The sequence below is a fragment of the Mus caroli genome, unplaced genomic scaffold, assembly GCF_978045245.1.
Source record: "Mus caroli unplaced genomic scaffold, Mus_caroli_1 scaffold_5, whole genome shotgun sequence".
In the NCBI taxonomy this organism is placed as follows: Eukaryota; Metazoa; Chordata; class Mammalia; order Rodentia; family Muridae; genus Mus; species Mus caroli.
Window position 1 is genome coordinate 145,736,475 of NW_028227260.1, and position 21,187 is coordinate 145,757,661.

Below are 21,187 nucleotides of genomic sequence, written 5' to 3' on the forward strand. Positions count from 1 at the left end.
CACAAGGGTTAAAGTTAGGTCTTCATTATCTATTGTAATATTAAGTGTGGGCCCCTAAGACTTGGTTGTCTTAGAGATGAAAGAGAATTGGCCTTAAGTTATTTTTGATTGTTAATAAGATGTCAAATAGTTTGGGGTTGGGGGTTGGAGGGGACCATGAGGAAAAGAAGAGCAGGAGGAGGAAGGAGAAGCCACAATGGGTTCAGAGTCAAGAAAACATGGCCCTGAAGACTGGCCAATTAGAGTTAAGAACAGCCCAAATAGGATGGCTGGTGGTCAGCAGGGTGATGGTGGCTTCTTCAAGTGGTGAGAAGGAAAAAGAGCGGATGGGAGGCGTTTCGGGAATGGCCAGCCTTGGCAGTACGTGAGAGCGGCTTCTGTCTGTGCTGGAAGAGCTGGAGGTCTTGTCGAGAGAACTTATAGAAATGTTTGCAATTTCAAGAAATCAGAAGCTGTTACAGCTGGAAGAGGGAAACCAGGTCTTGGAGTTGCTAATTCACCGAGATGGGGACTTCCAAGAACTAATGAAATTAGCACTTAATCAGGGAAAAGTCCACCATGAAATGCAGGCTTTAGAGAAAGAAGTAGAGAAGAGAGACAGTGATATTCCGCAGCTGCAGAAGCAGCTGAAAGAGGCAGAGCAGATCCTGGCAACAAATCCTGTTTACCAGGCAAAGGAGAAACTCAAGTCAATAGAGACAGCAAGAAAAGGTGCTATCTCCTCTGAAGAAATCATTAAATATGCACACAGGATTAGTGCAAGCAATGCTGTCTGTGCTCCACTGACTTGGGTTCCAGGAGACCCTCGGAGGCCATACCCAACAGATTTAGAGATGAGAAGTGGATTGTTGGGTCAGATGAACAATCCTTCCACCAGTGGTGTGAATGGTCACCTCCCGGGCGATGCCCTTGCAGCAGGTAGACTGCCAGATGTCCCTGCTCCTCCACAGTAGCCATGGCGGTCGAATGACATGTCTGTGAACATGCTACCACCAAATCACAGCAGTGACTTTCTGTTGGAGCCTCCTGGGCACAACAAAGAAAATGAAGATGATGTTGATGTTATGTCAACAGATTCTTTGAGCAGCAGTAGTGATTCTGACTGAGAAAGGTGTGGCATGCAGAGTTCTGTCGAGGAGGAAATGAAAAGCACAGACCCCTAAGGAGCCCGAGCCCCTGGTTTTCTATCTGTTACACAAATGTTTGAGGATTATTCAGAATTACTGTAGTGTTTGGTTGTACATAGCAGCTCTGGAATGAGACTGAAGAGGAACTCACACAACTCAAGGAGCGTACTTAGAAAGAGCATTGAGCCAGACGTGGTGGCTCACAAAGTAGTCCCAGCACCTGGGAGGCTGAGGGACTGCTGTGAGTGTCCAGCTGCCTTGAGCTACAGAATGAGCTGAGCCACCAGGATAACAGAGATAAGACCAGGCAGTGGAGCTCTCTCTCTGTGTGATATTTCAGAAGTGCTCACTTGAAAGTAAAGTCACCTGTTATTACAGTGACAACTCAATATGTATATGTGGTAAATAGTGTAATTTGTGTAAATAAACTTGGTCTTGTTTGTATTTAATTCTTTTCAATTTTTTAAAATATATATTTTTTAAATTTAGATACACTTTCAGTGTAGGAATGAAACATTTAAATCAGGTTGAATTTGAACTAGGCAATGGTGGCACATAAATTTGGTCTTGTTTGTATTTAATTCTTTTCAATTTTTTAAAAATATATTTTTTAAATTTAGGTACACTTTCAGTGTAGGAATGAAACATTTAAATCAGGTTGAATTTGAACTGGGCAATGGTGGCACATGCCTTTAATCCAGCACTCAGGAGGCAGAGGTAGGTAGGCAGATCTGAGTTTGGGGCCAACTTTGTCTACAAAGCAAGTTCTAGGAGTACAGAGAAACCCTGTCTGAGAAAAAAAACAGATGTTTTTATAATAAAATAAGATTCTGGTATATATGATACAGTATATATAATAAAATGACAAGTCTCTGAGATCATTAAAAAAAAAAGAATAACCCAAATAATAACAGGACTACCGATATAAAAATAGATTTTAACAACATAGAGGGTAGGCAACTGCCTAGTTTTTATACTATTTAAGATTTATTATAAATATAAAAGTTGTCCACTCACAAACATTTTGTGAATATACCAGCAGTCCAGTTCAGTAGTGTTGGGAGAGCAAACACAAATCAGCTACAGTGGTACGACCTACCAGAAACAGCCAGGCCTCAGCTGAATTGGCACGAGGAGCTGGTTAGGGTCTCTGCCACAACCAAGTGCCTGCTTTCCCATGCCCTCCTTCCTATCTCCAGAGGTTGGGCTATGGTAGTAAGAAACTATTCTAGTTGCATTCTATTGCTCTAGCAAACACTGTGACCAAAAGCAACATGGGGGTTGAAGTTTTTTTCAGCTTACAAATTACAGTTCAAAAGCCAGGCAGTGATGGCACATGCCTTTAATCCCAACACTCAGGCAGAGACAGGCAGATCTCTGTGAGTTTGAAGCCAGCTTGGTCCACAAAGTGAGTTCCAAGACAGCTGGGGTTGTTATACAGAGAAACCCTGTCTCAACACCTCTCTCCCCCAAAACAAGTTGCCATTCATCATGAGAAGTCAAACCCAGGTCTGTTCACACTTCCGCACAGCAGTACTGATGACCTGTCAATCAAGGAAGTATGGAAAGAATGATGAAGGAGTCTCCTTCTGGAGTACAGACTCATGCTTAGGTAGCTTTTTTATACAGCCCATGACCATCGTCCAGGGAATGGTGCTGCCCATAGTAGACTGGCCTTCTTACATCAATTAGCAATGAAGACAATCCACAGACATGTTCACAGGCCAGCCTGATAAAGACAACTACTCAGTTGAGAACTCTCTTCCCAGTTGATTCCAAATTGCCGCAGGTTGATATTTAAAACTGACCATCAGGGCTGGAGAGTTGGCTCAGCAGTTAAGAGCAATTGTTGCTTTTATAGAGAATCTGGGTTTATTTCCCAACACTCTAACTACATATCTAAGGGACTCAGTGCCCTTTTCTGGACCCCTGCAAGCACAAGGCATGCACATGGTATACATACATGCAGCCAAAACATTAATATACATAAAATAAAGCAAATACAAAAAATAAAAAAACAACAACACAGGAGGTGTGTGTGGTGATCCCAGAACTTGGAGTACACTTATTAATTATATGACAAAAGGGAATTTATAGATGATTAAGTCAAGAATCTCACGAAGGTGAACTCACCTTAGACTATGTTCATAGTTAGGGAAGGTGAGGTAACACTGAAGAAAGAAACAAGGGAGAGAGAGCTAGGAAGAAATTTGAAGATGTTATGTTTCTGGCTTTGAAGATGAGGAGAGAGACATGAACCAAAGAATGCTGCCGTAACATAAGACCACAAGCAGTGGCTGAGAACAGATGTTCCCCAGAGTCTGCAGAAAGACCATGGTCAGCCCCTTACTGTTAGGACTCTAACCAACCAAACTCAAAGGCAGCCCTAAGTGTTGTTCTCAGTCACTTGCTTGTGGTCCTGTGTTACAGTAGCAACAGGAAACTTGTCTAAGAGAAAACGGACATTGAGACAGAGATTGGGTTGGATTCTGGGCAGGGTGGCTCACAGTCAACTGACCATGAAGTGGATTGAGTTCACAGACCTGGCAAGACCCTCAAAAACAGACTTTGTTTTGTTGTTTTGTTCCGTTTTCACCAAGCAAAGTAGACTATTGATTTGTGCTCTTTCCTCTGGTTGTCTTTCTTGGAGCCCAGAGTCTGTTGGCCGGCCCATAGTATATGATAACCCACAGAGTAGTTTAACTCTGGCATAGGGGCTGTTGAGATCAGTGAATAAAAGGGCTTGCCTCACAAGCCTGATGACCTGAGTTTAATCTCAAGGCCTAAAGGGTGAAAAGAATCAACTCCTGCGAGTTTGTCCTCTGCTCTTCATGTTCAGACAACAAATAAGACAATAAAGACATAAATAAATAACTAAGGCCAAGCATGTTGATGCATACATCTAATCCTAGCACTGGGGAGGCGGAAGCAGGTAGCCTGCTCTACATAGAGAGTTCCAGGACAGCCAGGGATATGAGGATACCTAGGGATCAGGGATAGCAAGACTATCTCAAAAACAAATAAACAAAAAGTAAATAAATAGAGGGTCACGCCCTACTGGGGCAGGAGAAGCCTGGCTAGATAGTAGCTGACAGTGGACATCACGACACAGCTCTGAGGTAGTTGGAATGGACACTCGGGGCACCAAGGAATAGAAAGTTCTGGATAGAGGGAGGTACAGTCACAGGTGACATGTTACCTGGATGATGAGTTAGCATGGAGCCAAGTGAGTCACCCTGTCTGGCTGTGAGGCATGAGTTGCAAAGCTGTGGTGGCAGCCTGCCTTCTGATAGAAACTCTGGACAATTCTGTTCCTTCATCTGTGAAGTGGGCTGAACCAGTACCTACAGCTCAGGGCTGTAATTAGCCCAATGGAGATAATCCTAGCAAAATGCTTAGTGCAGCGCCTAGCATACAGAAAGTATTCAGTGAAGGCTATAATTACAGAAAAGTGCAGCTCGGCTGCAAATCTGGCAGGGTGGCCTGCGGAGGTGGAGAGGTTCTTTGTAAACAGGTTGGGTGGCGGTCTGTTCAATGCACATACCAAAGTGATGTATGGCACTAAGGCACCAAGTGGACAGGTCTCTCAGAAAACCCAGCACATGGCTCCTGACAGACGCTCTGGGATCAGGAACTGATGGCCAGGCTCTAAGAGATGCCTGAGCCTATGCTCAGCTGGAGTACATAGGGACAGGGGGATGAGGATGCTTAACCTCCAACAAGGATAAGCCTTGGATAGAAGCCACCACAGCTTTGTCTCTGTAACACTATCAAAAGCTCCTGGATTTTGCCCTGATTACAGCAGTTAGCCAGTCCACTTTCATTCTAGAGGCAGGCCAGAACAGAGTATCCGTAGTGCACAACTGGAGCAGAAGGAGGTATGACTAAGGAGCCATTTAAGGAGATCAAAGGGCACAGCTGGGCTGGAGTGGGGAGAATAGCTCAGAAGTAGAGCACATAGCACGTGGCAGGCTCCAGTCTCATCAACAGAACCCAAACAAACACAAACAACACCAACACAAACCCACACCAAACCAAGGGCAGCATGCAGGGCCGAGTCCCACAAGAGCTAGGGAAGGATGGGCAACTTCCTCCAACTTTGAACTTGGATATCCATGAGTATTTCATGTGGCTTTGCATGCTGGGGTGTGCATGAGCCATTTGGGTTTTTTGAAGGGTTTGGGAAAACTGAAAGGACCTTGAAGTTGGCACTAGACACCCCCAAGACTAAGTTCTGAGCACAAAGGTGATTTATTTGCCCTGGAGGAAGAAAGAACAGGAAAAAGGGGACAAAGACAGAAGAAATAGGACAGAGGGAGAAGAGGAGGGAACAAGGGAGGAGGAGAGAGGTGGCAAGGGAGATGGGGAAGGGATATTTACCCTGAAGGGACAAAGGACTGCCTCCCGATAGAGAAGAAACAGATGTGGCCCATAGGTAAATGGCAGTTTATAAGGAAAAAAGGAGAAGCCCCCATGTTAGGATGAGGTGTTTAATTTGGATTATGTTAGTAAGGGTAGTAAAAAGGGGGCTTTTGAGTGCATGACTTTAATAGTTTGAGTGCTGGACCTTAGTAGTAAACCTCAGGAAGAGGAAGTAGCCAAATAAGGGGATAGACCTTGTGACTAGCTTTAGGAATGTCATCTAACAGATGTAGCAAGGCAGAGGGAATGGGGGAGAAGAGCAAGGCCTTCCAGAACCATGTTTGCCATGCTCAGACCTGCTAGAGATATTCTTCAAAAACATTTAGGTGTAAATTTTACTTTAGTGTCAAAAAAACAAGAACATGGGGACTTACAAGTGGACTTTACACCATTTCCTATGGGGGAACCAGACCTCATGAACATAGTCGAAGAGCCATCAGTGTCTACGTGTGTGTGTGTGTGTGTGTGTGTGTGTGTGTGTGTGTGTGTGTGTGTGATTTTTAAATTATTTGATTATCATGTATTATGTGGAGGTCAAAGGACAAATTGCAGGAGCTGGTTCTGTCAGTCTGAAGCAAGTGCCTTTGCCTGCTCAGTCACCACCCCAGCCCTCTACTGTGCTCATGAAGAAAATTTTCCTAGAGTTATTTGGTTTAAATTAAAAGGTTCAGTTGGACAGAGTAGCATAAGCCTGTAATCTCAGCACTTGAAGGATGGAAGTCAAGTGGGTCAGGAGTTCAAGGCTAGCCTTGGGTATGAAGCAAGCTTGGGGCCAGCCTGCACTAAATAAGACCTTTTCTCACCCTCCCCCAACAGAATGAAAAGGAAAGCATTATTTTGTAATATTTTTTTAAATGAGGTTTTGGGAGCTGGAGAGATGGCTCAGTAATGAGGAGCACTTGCTGTTCTCATGTGGACACAGGTTTGATCCCCAGCACCCACATGGCAGTTCACGATCATCTGTAATAACTCCAGTTTCAGAGGATCCAATGCCCTCTTCCAGACTTTACTGGTACCAGGCATGTATATGGAATGCAGATATACACACAGGCAAAACACACATACAGAAAAGATAACAATAATAATAACAATAACGAGGAGGAGGAACGTGCAAGATGGGCTTGGCAGCACACACTGTAATCTCAGATCTCAAGGGGCTGAGGCAAGAGGTTTGCTTTGAATTTGAGGCTAAACTGGGCAGCATAACAAATAATATTAGGCCAGCTTGGGGCTACATAATGAGGCTTTGCTTCAAACCTAAAAACTAAAACAAGCCAAATACAATATGAAGATATTGATCTTTTCAGATCTGGAAAACTGAGATTATTTGGTTGATTATCCAATTTGGAAGAGGAGAAAAGTGCTGACCATTGACTGTAAAACCTCTCCCAAGAACTCAAATCGACAGGCCAGAGAGATGGTTCCCTGAGTAATGGTACTTGCCACCAAAGCTGACGACTTCAGTTCAGTCCCAATAATGGAAAGAGAGAACTGACTCCCACCAAGTTGTCCTTTGACCTCTGTGTGTGTGTGTGTGTGTGCACACACACACACACACTCATTTATAATTGTTCAACAGGCTGAATACTGCCAACTCCCATGTATGATTTCGCCCCCTCCCCCCCCATCATCCCATAGGGGCAGAAAAGTAGATAACACTGCAAATAATGTCCTTTCTACTACTGAAGGCTATGTGAATTGTTAAGGCCTAGGTAACTGTTGCCTGTCTACCACCCATTTTGTGCTGTTGCTAATGTTATAAAGAAACTTTCTCACATACTGTTACAAGGAAACTTTCTCGTGCCCAAGTTGCCTGCATATTCTGCTGTGTTCTGTGCTTTGGTGTTCTTGGAGACCAATCACAACAGAGTTCAGTTAGAGCTGCTTTGTATAGTTAGCCACAATAAGCTTGGACCCAAACCAACCACCTGACAGCACTTCCTGCACCTGTGTATGAGCTTTTACGGTCTTTGCTTTTGTAAGTTACCCCTGGGATGGACCCCAACATAAGAGGGACACCTGCACCAATATAAGAAGTCATTTGGAGTAAAACTTCCATTTTGAGTAAAGTTTGAATAAAGTTTAAGTTTCCAAGACCTCCCTGGGAATTAACATCCTACTTGGCTGAGAGAGTCATGTACAAGGGTAACTACCAACCTAGTTGACAAGTTAAGACATGAATGTTAGACAATCCCATCCTGGTAGGCAAGATAGGACATGAACATTAGACAAGGCAAATCCCCCAGCACATAATTGATGGAATACCTTGGCATAGATATTGTGAATTTCAGGTTTAAAGGCTCTATAGGGGTTTGGAGAGATGGCTCAGCCGTTAAGAGCACTGACTGCTCTTCCAGATGTCCTGAGTTCAATTCCCAGCAACCACATGGTGGCTCACAGCCATCTGTAATGGGATCTGATGCCCTCTTCTGCTGTGTCTGAAGACAGCTACAGTGTGCTCATCATATGTAAAATAAATAAATAGATAAATAAATAAATAAATAAATAACATCTTTTTTTAAAAAAAGAGCTCTATAGGATTCAGCTGGGTGTATCAGTTCAGCTCTAGAGTCTGGACTGCATCCCTGATCGATCAGTCTGGGGGGTGGGGGGTCAGTAAACCAGCCTTGTTTGACTGAGATCTGTGTCTAAGTGCTTTGTGTAGCAATTCCCAGACCCCAACAGGAACCATGTCCTATTGACTATCATTTTTCGCAGCTGAATATTAACGTGTATTTCAATAAGAAGCTTTCATTTCAATGTAGGTTGTACAATAAGTGTACAATTCAATTTTACTTACTTTAATGCTTAAGACATTTCTTATCAAGACATTTCTTATCAACATAGATCAGCACACAGTGAATGCCATATTGAAAGAAGTATTTTGTTTTACTTAATCCTGACAGCCATGGTAGGAGGCAAGAACATCCTGACTGATTCTTGCTTGTTTTGGTTGGTTGATTGGTTTCTGATTTAGGTTTTGTCCTTCTTGCTTTTGAGACAGGGTCACATGTGTCCTAGCTCACCTTCATTATCCTCCAGCCTTCCAAGTGCTGGGATCATAAAAGCATGTGCCACCACACCTGGCTTAGCTGACTTATTTTGTTTTGGGGTTTGGTTTTCTAAGACAAGTTTTCTCTGTGTAGCTCTGACTGTCCTGGAACTCACTCTATAGACCACTCAGAGATTCCCCCTACTTCTACATCCTGAGTGCTGGAACCTGAATCACCACTGCCAGCCTGTTTTGTTTTTTGAGACAGGGTCTCTCTGTGTATTCCTGGATCTCCTGGAGCTATGTAAACCAGGACAGCCTACCTCTGCCTCAAAAGTGCTGGCATCAAAGGTGTGTACCACCGCACCCAGAAGTTTTTTTTTTTTTCCTTTCTTTTTTCTTTTTAAAACAGTGTATCAGGTAACCCAGACTGTCCTTGAACTGACTTTGTAGCCAAAAATAATCAAGGGTGGAGACTATAGACATGTACCCAGCTCCCGATTGGTTTTACAAATAAAGACCTAGACTGGGGAATAATTTGCTTCTAAACTGGAATGAGAGGGAGAGACTGCAAAAACCAAGTCTATCTCACTTGTAAAATCAGCAAAAGATTTTGAATATCCAGCTGTGACAGGACAAATGTTGTTCCATCTTGTCACTGCTGGAACCACGGTATTTAACCAGAAATTGACCCCTCCCCCTTTTCAAGTCCCAGCCATGAAAAGTCCCATGGGAAAGTACCCAATTCTGTTCTAGAAACCCTGGGTCCAAATGACCCCGCTCACTGTAAGTTTTTGGCTTCTGTTAAACAGCTTCTTGCTCTACTTCCCCTCTGCAACTGCCAACAAGAATGTAGTTTTTCTGTGTTGTCTTTTTTTTTTCCTTCTCACTCTGGCCCCACTCACTCCAAAGATACATACCAGAAGAGAGAGACAGACCTCATTATGGATGGTTGTGAGCCACCATGTGGTTGCTGGGATTTGAACTCAAGACCTCCGGAAGAACAGTTCAGTGCTCTTAACTGCTGAGCCATCTCTCCAGCCCGTTCTTTGCCTTTTAAAACTCCCTGTAAAATGCATTTGAGGTAGTTCTGTGAGAAGTGTTTCTCTCAAGACAGTTGCAGACCAGCTAGCTTAATACGACTCTCAGTTTGGACTTTGATCAGGCTAAGTGATCTTTGGGCCTCTACCTCATGACACCAGCCAACTTATTAAAGCCTACTACATTTTGTGGTTAAGTTTCCAAGATGATTCTGAATCTATGAGGGATTGGAACTCATGGAAGAAAAGCCTAATAGTGACCCTGATCGATCAGTCTAAAAACATTCAATAAACTTCCATCATATTCGAGACTGGTGTCTGAGTGGTCAGTGCACAGCTTATCCTAGGCCCCAACATTTGGTACATTGGCCAGGAATGCCCCTTACCATCGAATACTGAAGCCGTCCATCGGCAGAGAACAAACTGGGTTGGTTACCTGAAAGAGGGGCTGGAAATGAAAAAGGAACAGGTGTGAGAGAAGGATGAAGCCAAGACAAAAGTTTCTGATCAAGGCTCAAAGTTTAATTTTCATCACTGTGTTTATATAGGGAGAGCCCACAGACCCCATCCTTTGTTTCAGCTGGATTATGTTGCAAAGCAAGCTCATTGGACAGTCTAATCCTGTAGGAAATTGCAAATGCAGTGAGGCCAGAGACTCCAGCTAGGTTGTAAAACCATTATGAGTCTGTTTAGCCTACTCAAGGTTGGGGAAAGACACAGAGTACCCCTCAGTTATTGCTAATGGGTCCCACCAAGCCGGGTCCCTCCTATGCTTGTGCTGTTCTTTTTCTTGTTTTGGTTTTGTTTCTGGTTTAGTCAAGACTTTTGGAGACCCAAATGGAGGAGGGATGGACAAAGCGAAATCTACTAGGGTCAAGAGGCAGTCAGGAGACTGCTCCCTCTCTGGTTCCCACTAGGGGAATGCCTGGTTCTGGTTCTGGTTCTGGGACCCTTTGATGGGACATCTAGGTCCCTTTGGTGAGATAGCTGGTTCTCTTCCCTCTCCACTTACCCCAACCCTATTGGTTGTCCTTGGCAAGCTGGTCATTCCACGTCTGTCAGTTTATGTCTGTAGTTTCATTGTTATTTCTTGATTGTTGCTCTCTGATAGTTAAAACATCATCTATGGCTAAAATAATCTGGCACCTGCAGCTAGGAGTCTAGTACTGCTGGAGAAGTCCTGACTCCTGCCTGGACCAAGCTGACAGCAGGCCAGAAACAGCAGCAACTTCTCAGGTAAGAAAACCACCAATACAAAATCGTTGTGCCCATGAGAAATGGATTCAACAGGTAATCTTTTGTCTGTCTGTTTTAAATGTAGAAATGCCTGTGCATACTGCCTGGTTGGTGCCTCAGTCTCTGGGAGCTCCCAGGGGTCTGGATTGGTTGAAATTGCTGGTCTTCCTATGGGGTTGCCCTCCTCTTCAGCTTGTTCAATCCTTCCCCTAATTCAACCATAGGAGTTCCTGACTTCAGCCCAGTGGTTGGGCTGTATCTGTCTCAGTCAGCTGCTAGTTGGGCCTCTCAGAGGGCCTACCATGCTGGGCTCCTGTCTGCAAGCACATCATAGCATCAGTAATAGTGTCCGGCCTTGGTTCCACCCCATGAGAGGGATCCCAAGTTGGGACAGTCACTAGACTGCCTTTCCCTCCGTCTCTTCTCCATTTTTGTCCCTGCAGTTCTTTTAGACAGGAACAACCCTGGGTCAGAAATTGTGACTGTGGCTTGGTAACCCTGTCCCTCCACTTGAGGCTCTGTCTATATTTACACGGGCTAGACTGAGGCCCAGGCACCTATAGAACAGAGGACTGCCTAGTCTGACCTCAGTGGGAAATGTACCTAATCCTCCAGAGACTTGAGGCCCCAGGGAAGGGGGATGCCTGGTTGGTGGGGGGAGCACCCTATCAGAGGTGGAGGCATAATGGGGAAGAGGCATGAGATAAGGAACTGTGAGAGGGAGGACTGCAAGGGGGGCCACAGCTGGAATGTAAATAAATATTTTTTTAAATGTATAAAATGTATATGGCCACTACACTTTTACTCCTGACTGCTCTTAAATGTATTGTTCTGTATGTCTTGGTTATAAAATATCGGTTTATAATTTATGATTTATGGCTATAGCCATTTTCTGCTTCATTTGGTGTGTGTGTTTTCTGTCTAAGTAACTCTTTCCTCTCTGGTTCACAAAGGGTTAGCTTAGATAACCTGGGCAGGGAGGGGCTCCTGGCTTGCTAGCCAGAGAAGGGAATGCAAGCAAGAAATCCTTTACCTAATTCCTTGATGCTATATAGCATGTGTTGATGGTCAGAGCCAGTAGTTTTCAGCCACAAAGTAAACAAGAGAGTGTTAAGTTTCCAGAAGCCCCTAGTACAGTTAGAAAGAGTTTCCAGGCTAGAGACCATCAGTCCTTTAGCATTCATCCAATTCTCTGTCCCACCTCTGGTCATACCAAGGCTAGGCAGGTCTCTGATTTATGGTTAAAAATTTGTAATATCAGTAACAAAAAATTGGATTACAAACAAACACCTCAGAGTTGGAGCCATTCTGGGCAGCAACACACAGCATGAGAGAACCAGGGAAACGGGTCTCTAAAGATACTTTTAAATTGGAATAATATTTTACATAATTCCTGTCCTAGAAACCAGACTTTAAAAGATAAAATTCGTAAAATGTGTCTTTAATAAGGTATTCAAACTGCACCTTTGGGGGCTCAGTGGTTAAGAGCACTGACTGCCCTTCCAAAGGTCCTGAGTTCAAATCCCTGCAACCGCTTGGTGGCTCACAACCATCTGTAATGAGACCTCATGCCCTCTTTTGGTGTGTCTGAAGTCAGCTACAGTGTACTTATGTATAATAATAAATAAATCTTTGGGCCTGAGCAAGCAGGGACTGAGCAAATAAAGCCGACCAGAGCAAGCAGAGGTCCTAAATAATTCAATTCCCAACAACCACATGAAGGCTCACAATCATCTGTATAGCTACTGTGTACTCACATATATAAATAAATAATTTTTTTTTAAAAAAACTGTACCTTTGTGTTGTAGGGTTTGGATGCCAACAAGAAAAGTTCTTGTGTGCGAACACTTTTCTTGCTGATAGCAAGACTTTGTAACATGAAAATAAGGAACTTGATATTGATTTTAGAAACACTTGATTGTTTCAACTGTTTTTAAATTTTTTTAAATTAGTTTTGTCTTCTAAAATTATGGTTATGCCCTATGACTTCTTCATTCTTAAAAATGATGCTTTATTTTGATATTACAAAAGGAACTTTAAAAGATTATAGTTAAATATATAAAGCTATGGGGCATTTTAAAAGTTGTTAAATGTTTTATTTGAGTGTTTTTATTAATGTTTGATGGTTTTAATAAAATAACTATAATGATGATTGAAACTATAGTGACTTTAGAAAGTTATAATGGACAATAACAATCAAAGTATGGACCCATAAAGGGAGACAAATTTGGTGGAAGAAGCTCAGGTATCCCTATGGTGATGGCTATGAATCTGGTGATGGAAATGGTGGATATGGTAGCAGGTTTTAAAATAAAACAGAAACAAACAGGCTACAGTTCTTAGGAAGAGAGAGAATGGGGAGTTGTCAGGAAAGATGCAGGTTACTTTGAGACAGTCATTCCAAATGCATTAGAAGGACAGTAAAAATCTGCCACAGAAGGAATGATGATCCATAATCAGAAAAGTTACTGCAGCTTAAACAGGAAACCCTCCCTGTTCAGGACTGTCATAGCCACAGTTTGCAAAAAGTACAGCAACTGATTGATGCAATATGATGTCAATTAGATGTACATTCCTGAGTTGTTGTTTTTTTATGCTGTAGCTTTTTGTTTTTCTTTTCATTACATCTGGTATATATTGCTCTGTAAATTATGGTAATAATATCAGGAATGAAAATTAAGAAATTTGTTAATTTAAAATTTTAAGAGGTTTACAGCATTAAAAAGGCTAAGAGTCACTGACTCTTGAGTTTGCCTGAGCTCTGGCAAGGCTCCAGCAAGCCCAAGGAGCAGATAAGTGCTCTCTCAACCAAGATACCTGCAGTTTTTTCCTAACTAGTTAACCTTTTCTTATCCTGATGCTGGTTTCAGCTTAAACTGAATCATATAAGAAACTGTTATTTTTTATTATGTTTATTTATATTTATTATACTAGAAGAGCTTCAATTCAAAACTGTAGTTTTAAGGTTCAAGCCTAACAAGGATTGATAGCCTTGAAGATGATCAAATTCTTTAATATGTTCTGAAATATATTTAGAATCATGCTAAGTACTGATGCAGTTAATTTCAAGATTAAAGCTTTATTTAGTCTCCTGTCTTATGTTTGAAATGTAGAGTTTAGAGCAGATAACTAAGAACAAATGAAAATTGTTTATTTCAAATATGTTAGGCAGGTACTAGCCCTCAAACCAGTTAGAGAGCTGCTAAAAATGGTATTTAATATGTTTAAATTTACCATGACAGAGACTGCCAAACAGTGACAGACAGGCAGATAGGCACACACACACACACACACACACACACACACACACACCCGAGGTCTCCACACTGACAAAGGACACTACCTGGATTGTGGTATGATAACCACTGGGCATAACTGCTCCAATGCCTTGCCTGCTGCCAGGGCCCAGCCTGAACTGGACAAACAGAGAACACTGGAGCATTTATTGCCACATGTTGCCAAGACAAGGTGAGGACAGTCTCTCTCATGTTCCTTCTCCACCCGAAAGAACTTCTTCATCTTCTGGGTCTGATGTCCAAAGATTGCCTCGGCCCTTGGTGCCATAGAGACACGGGAGCCTGGGATAACTGTCTGGGTAATAAAATATGGACTAGTCTCTGTTACTTTAATTTATCCTTCTTCAGATCCTTGATCTCATTGATAACTAAGTTAATTGTAGCCCGACAGCTAGAAAACAACAGGCAACTAGCTCCTTACCTCAAGGTAATCCACCACTGTGATAGTTCACTAGTTAATTCATTAGTTAGTTAAAACTACTAGGTTTCTTACTAAAAAGGGCAAACAGGTTTGCCTTGCCCACAAGCTTCATATTAAATGACTGCTCTCCATAATGAGCTGCCTATGTCTTACGGCAAAGAATTAAATAGAAAAGGTTTATTTAAGTTCTGATGATCTAAAAAGATGTTTAAGAATCTAAGATGGTGTTTTAAGATATATAAATGCAAGTTATACGGGTATAAAAATAATTTAAGATATATACAAAAAGGGGAAATGTTTTATATTTCTTCCATGCTATTGTTATGCTAAGATTTCAAAATTCAGAATTTTAACATTGATCAATGAAGTTCTGATAAGTTGATGGAACACTGGCAGTTTACAATTAGTCACAAGCTCAAGATTTTAAATTCCCTTTGGTTTCTTCTGAATATAGACTTCAAGGTGCTTCTCTTAGCATAACAATTTCTGTTCAATCTGTATATCTACCCTCTGGACTGAGAAAAATGTTCATGCTTTGCAACCCAAACGTATAGCTTTTACTAGGTTTCAAAGGCATGAGTCTACTCCTGTTGTCTTATAGACACCTGTTAACTACTTTTTCTAAAATATATATTTCAATACAATAGTAAAGCTAATGCATATCCTTTTGTAAACTAAAGTTCATATAAGTTTCAGGGAATCAAAAAGTCATAAGATTTGGATCCACCTGTGTGGGACCATAAAAGACAACCTGTTTTCTGGTCGAGCAAGACTTACTCCGGAGACCCAGTAGAAACTCTGCAAGGGACAGAACAGTGAGCCATGCTCCCAGAAAGACATGCTCCCAGTCACATGGACCGGACCAAGGGTTCTCGCCCATGTGGGAACCACCCAGCACCCCCTCTCTCCCTGCCCTCTTCTCCCTTCAGCCCCAGGGCTTACCGAGCTGCCCCTCCGGGCCCCCACTTCGTGCCCAGCTCTTCTGCCGCATCCAGAATCTGGGATGAGAACCTGTCATCTCTGGCCTCCATGAGGTCCAGAGATCTTGGACTTCTCCCTCTCCACCCCTCCCCCCGAGGACTGGGGTTCCATGTTCCGTGGCTTCCCACAGCCAGACACCCACGGGGGCCGCGTGGAGAGTGTGCGGCAGTCCCCTGCGTCCTCCCGCTCAGAGATTTTTCACCTGGCTGACAGGCTCCATCTGTGGGACATAAAACCATGCCATGACAACCCTCACGGGACCTGTTAAAAATCAGACTGATGCCGGGCGGTGGTGGTGCACGCCTTTTAATCCCAGCACTTGGAAGGCAGAAGCAGGCGGATTTCTGAGATCGAGGCCAGCCTGGTCTACAGTGTGAGTACCAGGACAGCAGGGCTATACAGAGAAACCCTGTCTCGAAAAACAAAACAAACAAAAAAATCAGACTGATAAAAGACTCCAGAGACTAGTTTTCTACTTGATGTTACCTCAGGCTACTGAGGCACATGGTCCAGTACAACACATATGAACTTTGATTGGAAGTACAGACAGCAGCCTAATTACTAATATCATTGTTTGTGGCTCCCCCACCCTCAGCTTTTACTTACATGATTTGGGCCAAAATGGAATAGGTGTCCAAAGGCTGCAAAGATATATGTTCCCTCATTCTGTAGGTCTTTTAGATATAGGATCCAGAATATGGAAAATAATTTGGCCACCCTTTAGATATATGCCTGTCCCTCAAATGGAGATCCAGATTGTGGGGGACAAGATATGTATTTTTCTGCTCTATGGGGCTCTGAACGTTAGCTCCCTGGGTAACTGATAAGGATAATTATATTCACTCACAGAGGGTTGAGGGCCATTCTGAAAAATCAACCTCATTCAAATCAAGATTTTAAAGATGATATAAATAATGTAGGAAATAGTATAGGAAAACAGAGGATGTATTCTGGATAAGGCTACATACTGAGAGCAATTATAGACCTTATGGGAACGGCCATTACAACCACCGGAAAGAGGGAAAAAAAAGAGTCTTGTCCCCTTCTAGACAAAGGACAAATGACACAATAAATACTTTTGCTCTGAGAATACCAGAAAGGGGCCCTCACTGGCACAGAAAAGGACAGCCGGCCCTCATCTACCTAGACATGGACTTGGTTACCTCACTGACCACCATAGCCTGCTCTGGGTACTGTCACCTCTGCCTCTGACATTCTTGCCCCAGTACAAGAGAGACTTTGCTAGAGACCACCACTGCCAGCCAGACTCCAGTTGATGGGCATATCAATGCTACACTCAGCTTGTTTCCAATGTACAGGATACAGGTAAGACTTAGGGACTCTGTCTTTATGCATCAGGTAAGGACCCCGGAATAATGCCTTTGAAACCTAGTAAAAGCTATAAGTTTGGGTTACAAAGCATGAACACTTTTCTCAGTCCAGAGGGGTAGATATACAGATTGAACAGAAATTGTTATGCTAAGAGAAGCACCTTGAAGTCTATATTCAGAAGAAACCAAAGGGAATTTAAAATCTTGAGCTTGTGACTAATTGTAAACTGCCAGTGTTCCATCAACTTATCAGAACTCCACTGATCAATGTTAAAGTTCTGAATTATCCTCACTGAAACATCTGACTTTTGCTTACTTGTAATCTATTACCTCAGATAAAATATTATTGAATGATGTTCACCATCCAGAGATTTCAGGCCACCAATAACAGGGTCTTAGACATTGTTGGTCCCAACAAAGTATTAAACCCTCTCCCTGAGACCAACTATACCCTTTAGGACATGAGCCCATCTTGACTCTGGGAGGGATTAAAGGACAAGGCCTCTGCTTATTCATAGACTAATATAAAATATGAGTGTCTCGGTACCTTCAGCACTGTAATGTAACAATCCACCTACGGATGTTAACTGCAGGAGTTACTCCTTACAATTTAGTACTTCCAAAAGGCACTTGGTTTGCTTGTGCCTCCGAGTAACTCCTTGTCTCAGTCCTTTTATCCTCACTAAAATTTCTGATTTTGCTTACTTATAATCTATTGCCTCAGATAGACTATTATTCTAGGGAGGAAGACTGGAACGCCTGGGACGTTGACACTAATCCCAGATGGCCAGGGCAGCTCCAATACGTGTGCCTCTCCTAGTAGGCATGGGCATAGAAGGGTCTGCCAGCATGGGAGCAGGGACACTTATTAAGGGATCTCGAATTTCAAATATTTAAGTCAACAAACTGATCAAGACCTGTCAAAATTGCAAAATGCCAACAAAGGCTGGTATAAAAGTTTAACTGATCCCTCTGGCCTCAGAGAAAAATTAAGAGTCAATGATTTGACTCACAGGAACAACTCAAAGGGAGGAATGTTGAGGCCCGCTCCTTTTAACACAACTGTAGTCATTTTTTTTTGTATTCAGTCTCCATTTTTCTCAAAAGGTGAAATTAAGTTCAGGTTCTCAGACTCTACTTCCAACAAGTAATTATTCATAGTTGACACTAAAGAATGTCACTAATAGCTGGGCAATGGTGATGCACGCCTTTAATCCCAGCACTTGGGAGGCAGAGGCAGGAGGATTTCTGAGTTTGAGGCCAGCCTGGTCTACAGATCTGCCTGCAGATCAAGAACTCTCGGTCCTCAAGCATCATGTCTGCCTCCACTCTGGCACATTTCCCATCATGATAACGGACTGAACCTCTGAAACTGTAAGCCAGCACCAATTAAATGTTTGCCTTTATAAGAGTTGCCATAAATATGGTATCTCTTCACAGTGATAGAAGCCCTAACTAAGATAATGTGTGGGGGCGGAGATACCTTCATAAACAGAATAAGAAATCAGAGAAAACAATGAAAATACAAGTACAAGAATTTGTTTTGTTTTTCGAGACAGGGTTTCTCTGTGTAGCCCTGGCTATCCTGAAACTCACTCTGTAGACCAGGCTGGCCTGGAAGTCAGAGATCCACCTGCCTCTACTTCCTGAGTGCTGGGATTAAAGACATGTGCCACCATACCCAACCAAGTACAAGAATTATAAAAGTGATATGCGCATATCTGTTATCTCAAAACATGAGAGGTGGAAACAGGGAACCAGAAGTTCAAAAACAGCCTGAGCTACATAGAGAGCTTGAAACTAGCCTGGGCTACATAAGATCCTTTCTCAAAACACAAACTAAACTGTTCCATTTAATATACTTGGAGAAAAATGTAGCGTGTAGTTATTAAAAAACAATCTACGCTATTGCTGGCTAGACACAGGCAGTCTCAGTCTGTTCCTGCCTGGTACATAGCCTGAGACAGAAACTGAGTGTTTCTCCTCGCCAACAACTCTCCCACAAACACCAGCTCTGCCTCTCCAGAGCTCCTTGGCCAGCTGCTGCCAAACTGCTCTCTTCCTGTTCCAAAGCCTGGTGGAATTCTGCCCTGGCTAAGTTCTTTTTTTTTTTTTTTTTTTTTTTTCAGTGTTCATTATTTTTCTTTATTCAGTTTGTGCTAACATACAAGGATAAAGGATATTATTAAATGCTTTAAGGTTCATCCTTATTTTGCTTGCATTTGGGGAATCAACAAATGATTATCAAGAAGGCAAATGTAATACCCCTCAGAAGAAATTTGCTAGCAGATCAAGGCCAGATTCAGCTACATGCAAAGTTTGAAACCTTCCTGGGAAATGTGTGATGATATCTCAAAATTGGAAAGGAGAGGAAAGGAGAAGAGAGTAATAGAGGTAAAAAGGAAGGAGAAATGGAAATAAATAGGGAACAGAAAAAGAAGAGAAAAGGCAGCTAGATAAAGTTTGAATAGTTTAATAGTTACACCATTGAAGAATTTAGTTCCTCTTCCCCAGAATCTATTAACAGTCTATATCTATAGAGAGAAGGGTAGACCTTATGGAACCCCCTCATCAGGTTGGGATGTTAACTAACTTTATCTTGTGCTGTCAATCACAGCTTCTGTGAGTCCATTGCTGTAACAGTCATGACATGTCCAAAAGACAGCATTTCCTAGCAGTTCTTCACCATTCTGAAGGGGTGGCACAGATGCTGTTTACAGCTTCGCACTCAGAAGTTACTTGTTCTCACAACTTTGATATGTCTGAACCCACTGCAGCCCCTGAACAAAAAATAAACATATTTGGTACACCTGAAAGCTGTGAGAGTAGAGTCTTTCCTTTGGGTTCCTTCTCTGACCACCTTATCGAAATTTTCACATATACTCACTTTCTGCTCCAAATTTCATGTTTGCAATTTTCTTCCAAGATGATAATAGTCTCCTGATGTATGCATATTAACTGTGCAAAGAACATTGCAGCACAGTTTTCTAGATCATTGGAAGAAACTTGAGGCAAACATTCTTACAGGATCCAGATTTTATCATCTGAGGATGCTTTAGTCTTTTGGCATGTAGTGTTGTTATTTATTTGATTATTTTGCCTCCTTTCCTAAAATCTCACAAAGGAGGAAATCAAGTACTGTGAGTCCCCAATGCTTTAAACAAGATATATTTCTCAGTATACTTTGTTGAGCTAGTCCTTATTTACCTTAGGCCAACTTGAGTCGCTGTGAAGTAAAACACCAGACAATCTTAGTTTAGAATCAATAGATGACACAACCGCTGGGTGCCGAGTATATTCTCTTAGACACTTAAAATTGGTTACCAGAATAATACAAATTAGTCAAAATTCCACAGAATGCTGAAAAAAAATCAAAGTCAAAGACATCTTCCAAAGATGAGATAATACAAAAATGAGAAATACAACTGGATGTAACTGTACAGGACCTAGACCTTAGTAAGCACCAAGACCTTAGTAAGCACCAAGACCTTAGCACAGCTGACGCCATGATGGGAGTACAATTTAGGCTGTAAAACTCAACCCCATGCCAAAACAAAAGCAAAGACCTAATCCATTAAATCCCATAATTTTGGGAAAGCCTCAAAATGTACTAGCCTTGCTTTTTTGCTTCTGTAGTTCTGCTTCTGCAGGTTAACTGAAGTATGTCAACTCAGGACATGGTTTTTGTGTTTAAAAGCCCAGGGCTACACTGGGATTCTGAACACCCAATGTAGGTGGCTGCCTGCTAATAAGACTTTCTATTGGCTTAAACCCATGTCTGAGCAATCTTCTCTGGTGGATACCCCTCAAAGGTGACAGGGCTTGAGAGGCTAGTGTTGGGGTCAAAGAGTCACCCACAAACCCCACAAACACTAATCTCAGTCAGACAGGGATGATTTCTTGAACACACATCCTAAAACTGATAGATCAGAGCCATAGCTCAGAATTCTGGGCTAAGGCTATGAAGGCAAACATCTTTCTCCGTTAGCTTATGAAGGCTAAAACTGCCAAAATCACACCGAGCTCATATACAGGTGCAAGAAGTGCTGCCCAGTGGTCTGCTTGCCCAGTGGTCTGCTCTGACTCAAGTCCTTTTAGACATAACAGTTCATACTGACCTTTAATTTGATGGGTCCTAGATATAGCTTTGTGGAATTTCTTACGACTAACAAACCTCAAACAGAACATAACAAGATATGTAATCAGCATGACCTTGCTCTGAATCAAGTTCTTTTTCTGTATCAATGACTTCCAGGAGTATTGCAGCAACAATATGAGATAGCTGGCAGGCATGGAACAAAATGACTACAGCTATGCTAGGGGAGCAGGCCTCAACAGCTG

General features: G+C 42.4%; 1 pseudogene; it reads left to right on the forward strand.

Moving 5' to 3' along the window:
* The first annotated feature begins 287 nt into the window (after nt 1–287).
* On the forward strand, nt 288–1,106 carry LOC110287474 (mediator of RNA polymerase II transcription subunit 4 pseudogene; annotated as a pseudogene).
* The last annotated feature ends 20,081 nt before the right edge of the window (nt 1,107–21,187 follow it).